Source organism: Vicugna pacos, chromosome 2, assembly GCF_048564905.1.
Source record: "Vicugna pacos chromosome 2, VicPac4, whole genome shotgun sequence".
NCBI lineage: Eukaryota > Metazoa > Chordata > Mammalia > Artiodactyla > Camelidae > Vicugna > Vicugna pacos.
In genome coordinates, this window is record NC_132988.1 from 102913377 (window position 1) to 102920740 (window position 7364).

Here is a 7364-nt window from a genome sequence, read left to right on the forward strand (position 1 = left end):
CTTCAGATGAGGGGGACAGCCAGTCCTTCGAAGGTGGCTCTGAGCAAGGGCAAACACACCAGGGGCGGAATCAGGTGAGCTGGGTCACGTCGGCTGGGCTGCTTTTGTGCATGTGGGCTGTGATCAGGAGTTGGCCGCAGAAACTCAGCTCACCTGGCTTAAGTCAGAAGGGGTGGGTCTTGGCTCGCTGAGCCGAAACTTCCAGCTGGATCCAGGTTATAAAGAAGCCGACTGTCTTCAACTCTGCGTCCTTCTGCATCAGCCCCGTTTTCAGTCATCTCTTTCCTCCTGTGGGTCCTCCAGCTTCACGAGCAGTAAAAAAGAAGGCTTTTCTCAGAAACGCTCCCAGGATAAGTTTGGGTTGTCTCTGAGGAGGTCACTGACCAATCTGCAGTGACGCTCAGGTGGTGTGTTACTCTAATATCCGTTTGTGGAACCATTGACTGATTCAGCCTCACAGGGACCTCATGCCCTAAGACCGGGGAAGTCGAAGCCAAAAAAATTGGGACAGTGTTTAAAAAAAAGGGGAAATGGATGCCAAGTGAACAACAAACATCCACCACAATCGCATTGGACAAAACACCAAAATCACCTAAGTCTCAGTTTTCTCATCTGTATGATGGGTGTAAAAATACCCATCTCATGAAACTGTGGAGAGGATTAAAGTCAGTGAATGAAAGCATTTGTAATTCAGAGAGCACTATTCAAACAGAAGACATTAATATCACTATTAACCTTGAATAACAGGAAGAAAAAAATGAAATGAGCAAAGAGAAAAAAAGTAGAGAGGAATGAATCCAGAAAAGATATGTCATTCACAAGAGAAATGAATACGGCAGTAGGAGAAAAATTAACCAGGGCAACAAATGAAGGAGTAACACAGCAATCTGCTGGAGAACTATTCCTGGCATTGGCATAGAAAATATCTGTCCGTACTAACTATTATATATAAAATAGATAAACAACAAGGTCTGCTGTGTAACACAGGGAACTACATTCAGTATCTTGTAATGGCCCATAATGAAAAAGAATATGAAAAGGAATATATATATACATACATATATATATATATATATTTCTGTATAACTGAATCACTATGCTGTACACTGGGAATTAACACAACACTGTAAGTCAATTATACTTCAATAAAACACAAAAACAAACAAAAATATCTGAAACTGAGAGCAGAGGCAATCTCAACATCTTGAGCATGAAGGGAGCCTTCTGTCCTGGCAGCGGAGGGGATGGGGAGCAGCAGCCCCAGACAGTGGTGGGAACCCGAATGTTAGCGTTCTTCTGTGGACCAGAAAAGTGCTGGACAGTCCTCTCAAAATGTAAATAAAGGCTTACTCGGCCTGCCTCTGTTCCCTGGCTCCCTGAACGGCCTTGTCGGCACTATACACATTTGGAAAGATAAAGGCATTAAGGTTGGTTTTATGAAAAGCAAACATTTGTCCAACAGTTAACTCGTTAAGGGCTGCATGGGCAGGGTCATTAGATAGCACTTTTCTCTCCCGGGGGAAGGGGCCTTTTCACTCCGGTGGTAAAGTGGTGTCTCTGTAGAGTAGCAGCTTTGAAGGCCAACATCTGGTTTAAATCTCACCTCTGCCCAATCTTTGCTAAGTGCTTCAAGACCTCTGTGCTCCTTTGTCCTTAACTTTAGAATGTGGGTAACGCAGACACTTGATTTATAGGCATGATGTGAGGAGTCGACACATTAACACCCCAAAACCCCTCAAGTGCAAGCAGCAACCATTAGCCAAGATTCTTATTATCACAACTAATCAATGTCACGTCAATCAAGGGGGTTGCTTGTCTGTGCAGGTGTGAAATCAGGATTGCAAGGAGATCCAAAATTTCCTTTTGGTTGAATTATGTCCTAAATGGAAGAAAAATGAGGGCAAGGTTATAGCTCAGTGGTAGAGTAAGTGCTTAGCATGCACGAGGTCCTGGGTTCAAACTCTAGTACCTCCATTAAAAAAAAGGGCACTAAAATAGATAGATAGATAGATAGATAGATAGATAGATAGATAGATAGATAGATAGATAAACTTAATCACCACCACCCCACAAAAAGAAAAATGACCACTTATTAAGATCCCTGAGGGCAAGACCACATCCCTCTGTTTATTGCTTCATTCCTGCCACGTGGAATAGTGACAGCTACATGTTAGGTGCTCAGTATAGCAATTCCACATGCCTTGACTTATTCCTCGAAACACAAAAAGGTAGATTTTTGTGTTGTTTTGCTTTTTGTTTTCTCCCAAAGGTAGGTGTTAATCGCGCTTTTACCCACAACCCAAATAAAACAAGGCCACCTTAAAAGAAGCACGAGTTTGACCTGCTGGCACTGAAAGCTACGTGACTCTCTACTGAAGGTTGCACTGGGGTGGGAGATGGATGGGGAGCTGAGGAGGAATCAGAGCCTCGCTGTGTATCAGGACTCCCCTCACTTGGAAACTTTTCATTCTGGAGTGATTTGTTTTTCAAAATCTCCTCAGAGACATTTGGAATCGACTCATAACTTTATCCATTAAAAAAAAAGAAATGTATTCATGATTCCTGTAATACGCATTATTAAAAGGCAAGGCTTTTGAAAACAAACGCGATAAGCTTTCCTTATAACCAAGTAGCTGCTTCTACACTTGCTGCAGTAGCAGCGGACGGATGCCTGTCTGCAGCCTCTGCCTCAGTTGATTTTGACTCAAAGACAGAAGTCCTCAGCATCCTTACTGTTCGGCTTTAGCAATACTTTCTGTGAAATGGTAGTGAAAACCATGGCTTTATGTAGGCAAATGGATTTCTTCACATTTCTCACACTTCGCTACCTGTGTATTCAAATTACTCACTTGCTCCGTGATTTGGACTTCTCCCCAGTTAGAATTCTCTGCTTGTCAGTAAGGTTGAGCTCTGACAAAAGACATGGCCAAATTCAGTTTCCCCATGGCTGTGACTTGGCTGATATTAAACCAATGAAATCTGTAACTAAGAAAAGTTTCACCTTCAGTCCCCAGCATGAATCCTCTGACATGAGTAAGGAGTGACACGGGCTAACGGGGTCTCTATGTTCTTTTTATTTGTAGGGTTTGATCAATGTATGGATTGCCAGTGTCTGTTAAAGTCTTCTCTGCCTTCCATTATTTACCTGGGAATTCTGAAATGTGGATTGATGTTTGAGCTCTGTCTAAAGGACTTCCTATAAGCATTGCCTTTGTAGAGCTTTTCTCCAATATGTTACTTCTTTTCATCTTATCCTTTTAAAATTCATACATAATTTAGAAATAAATAAATATTCTATAGTAGGGTTACATGCTCAAAAACTGGGGGCTGATGGGGGATAAATGAAAAATGTTTGAAAACCTGTTTTAGTCTCTCATATTTTGAGTATTCCAGACCCTTTACATTTTTTCATTTTTTTCATTCATTCACTCATCAGATATTCATTCAGCCCCTATTGTTCTTCCCCCATCCCAGGTGTGCGAATACAACACTGAAATCGGTCATTTCCTTGCCCTCATAGAATTTCCTGGGAGATATAGATGGTAAGAAAATTATGTAAAATATTTTATATTATATTTATGTAAAATATTTTATGTAAAATATTATATTTTATATCTAATATAAAATATACATATACAATTAAGTCAAGCAGGTCAAGGGGCTAAAGGTGATGGGAGGTGCTATTTTAAATGAGGAGACGTGACCCCAGAAGAAAGGCCAAAGTGATGAGATGTAAAGACCTCGTTGGCTATTGCTGGCTTTGGAGATGGAGGAAGCCAACCATGAGTCTTCAGAGCTTGCAAAAGACCAAGAGACACATCCTCTCCTAGATCATCCAGAAAGAAACAGCCCTGCCAACACTTACCTTTAGCCCAGTGAGACTGCTCTTGGACTTCCAACCTACAGACCTATAAGATGTAAAGTGGTGCTGTTTTAAGCCACAGAGTATTTGGTAATTGTCAGAGCAGCAACAGAACAGTAACACGGCCAGTTGAACAGTGACCATCAACCCTGCAGCCATGATGGTGTATAGGGCGAGGGCCGTCTTTACCCCTTCATCTACAGCAGACATGGGAGCATACGTCTCTAATCTCCCATCGAGAATGAACATGCGGTAGCTGACAGCCTTGTGCTGCAGCACCTTTGGCACCTTTGACAGCAAGAAGAGTAAGGCCACCCCTCCCTGGGCTGCTCCCAGGCAATGTGTGTGGTGGAGGGTACTTGAGCCCAGCCATTCCTGCCAGTGCATGCCTCCTCTCCTGGGCAGTCTGGGCTCTGGGGCTCCCATCAGCCTGGCCAAGACTCCCTCAGAGCTGCACTGCAGACAAAAGCTTTCATTCAACCTCCTTCCTTCTAAGTTTCTTCACAGATGTCAAACTTCCCTCCTGCTCTTCCCACTTCCTCTCTCTTTTATTTTACAGGCATTTTCTCAAACAAATCTCTCTACTGCTAATTCCATCTGGGCATCTGCTTCTTGGAAGATGCGAAATGACCCATCTTCTAAGCCCCAGCTCCACAGCTCGCGTGTCCTTGTAAATGGCCAGGAAAAAGGCTCCCACTTGCCCCCGTCTGGCTCACCACCGCCCCTCCCTATCTTTCCTCAGTAATGTAATCTGGCTTCTTCTGGTTTCTTTAATTTACCTCTCCCCGTCTCACCCTGGTGGAACCCATCTAAGGCCCAGTAACTGATTACACAGGCAAAGAATGCTTGCTCATTTCAGGTGTGTTGTATTGTGGAGTGTGTGTGTGTGGAGAGAGTGCAAATATTCATAATCTAGTATCTTTTCTTCTTTCTCTGTCACATGAAGATAAGGAACCCAAGGCTCAGAAAGGTTGAGTACCTTGGCCACGGTCACACAATGAGCACATGATGAAATCACTTTCAATTCCAGCTCTTGCTGACGGCAAGGCCCCTGCTCTTTCAACAAAACCGTGTAACACTCTTGTATGCATTTGTGGGCACTCCCACGGGCATTTTCTGCAGGATTCAGCTACATCTCTGGAAGAACAGTGCGGAGAATCCTATCAGGACCTATTTGCGTGAAGAACAGAAGCTCATCCCATGGTAAAGTCAAGAGCGCAGACATGATCCAATCTCCGCAGGATTAGTGCGGAGGGAGGGCTGGAACTCAACATGAGACCCACTTCCACAGTCTTCCCTGTGATCAGCCCCCAGGGACTCACACCTGAGTCCTGGGAAGAAGGAATTATAACAAACAAGTTGTTTTTCCACGTATCAGTAAAGATGAAAACACCCAATGTTAGCATATCCAGTTTTAATAAAGCAAGAAAGAAAGACACTCAGAGAACAGACACAGCGTGGAAAATATTAACCATAAAAAAGCCCCTCTCAAGGTGGCCAGGATCAAGAGCAGGCTGGGGCAGGCTGAGCAAAAGAAGCAAATTGCCAACAAGACAGGAGCAGGAGGAGGCCCAAGGGAGAGCAAGGTAAATGTTCCAGGGAGCAGCTGCTCACCACTCCCGCGGGGCTAACCCCCAGTGTTAGGCGCTAGAACATTCAGTGCCGGGTAAAGTGCTCTCTGTACTCCGTAAGCAACAAAGATCATTCCACATGTGTGCTCCTCCCTTGGTTTTTTTTCCCCCTCTCATTTAAAAGGGAGGTTTTGAGAAACTTGCTTTTTTACTTCAACTCCCAGCTTAGCATGGTGCCCGGCATGTGGAGGGTGTTTAATAAATGAATGAGAGCTGGTCTATTTAAAGTAAAAGTAGCAGTAGGCATGCCAGACAATTTAGAAATTGAAGGAAAGAAGATGCCATCCTCACTCCCAAGCTCCTGTGCTAAAGGAAAGTAGAAAAGGTTCCACTTGGTCCTAAAGCCTGTTCATGTGCTGTGGTTATTTCATGGCTGGGGTCTTCCCCTAGATTCTACATCAGTTGTTCAGGAGGGTCAGCTCCTTGAACCATTCCCCAGGGGTGACAGGGAGCATCAGCAAAGATGCAGGGAAGGACAATACCCTCAGAGATTTTCTCGGGGATCCAACAAATCACTGTGTATATGCGCTGGTGTCTGCGTTCTTTCTCTGTCTCCAATGCCAGCTTCCATCTAGGCCTTCTCTTACATCACTCCTACTTCAGTGAGCTCCAAAGAGGGTACCTGAGAAAATTCATTGATACCTAGGAAGTTCTATTTCTCCTTTTCACCTTGTCCTTTTAAAATTCATACATAATTTAGAAATAAATAAATACCCTATAGTAGGGATACATGCTCAAAAATTGGGGGCTGATGGGGGGTAGATGAAAAAAGTTTGGACACCTGTTTTTGTTTCTCATATTTTGAGCTTTCCAGATCCTTTAAATTGATTCATTGTTTCATTTGTTCACTCATCACATGTGATACCCCCTGTCCCAGGTATGTGAATACAACATTAAAATTGGTCATTTCCTTGCCCTCATAGAACTTACTGGGAGATATAGACCATAAAAAAAAATTTTAGATATTTAATATTATTGTAAATCAGCTACACTGCAATTTAAAAATATTTAATGTTGTATAGTAACAGATAAAATTAAAAAATCAAGCAAGTTAAGGGGCTAGAGAGGATGGGAGGGGCTATTTTAGATGAGGTGGTTGGGGGAGGTCTCTCTGCGAAGGTGGCAGTCAAGTACAGGTTTTAGACAGAGCATAAGCCAAGCAAGGGCAGGATAGGCTGCTAGAACAAAGACACCCCACAGTACAGCTGCTTTAACAGGTTAGATATTTATCTCCCTCTCATCCAACAGACTAAATATAAGTAATCTACAGCTGATAGGATAGGAACCCGGGATCTTTCTCTGGCTTATCTGCCATCCCCTAGAACAGGAGTCAGCAAACCATGACCCATTCATGGGCCAAGTCTAGCTCACTGTCTGTTTTCATCAACAAAGTTTTATTGGAACACAGCCATGCCCATTCCTTTATACATAGTCTTGCTTCCTTCATGCTCTAAGTGGAATTGAGTAGTTGCAACAGAGAGCACAATGCTCATAAAGTCAAAAAAATTTACTCTCTGCCCCTTCACTGAAAAGTTTGCCGAGCCCTGCCTTAGCTTATTGTTTGGAGAACACATTTTAAGGGTCACTTTCCCTGTCATTAAGCAGTTAACTTCACCGATGCAGGGAAGACCCAGCAAGGAAAGGCAGGGGCCATTTCCCTTGTCCTCATTGTCAAGGTCATTCAGAAGGGCTGGGGATTAAGAGTGTACAGTAGATCCTGTAGTCCTCATCTGCATTCTCCCCTCCTCCGATAATGGGATCTTTGTGTTGTGACCCCATCAGAATCACCATCCTCAGAAACACCTTCATCCTGCACCCGGGTCCTCCCTCCTCATTGCTTTCTAGTCCAGATGCCCCAGGGACAATGTAGC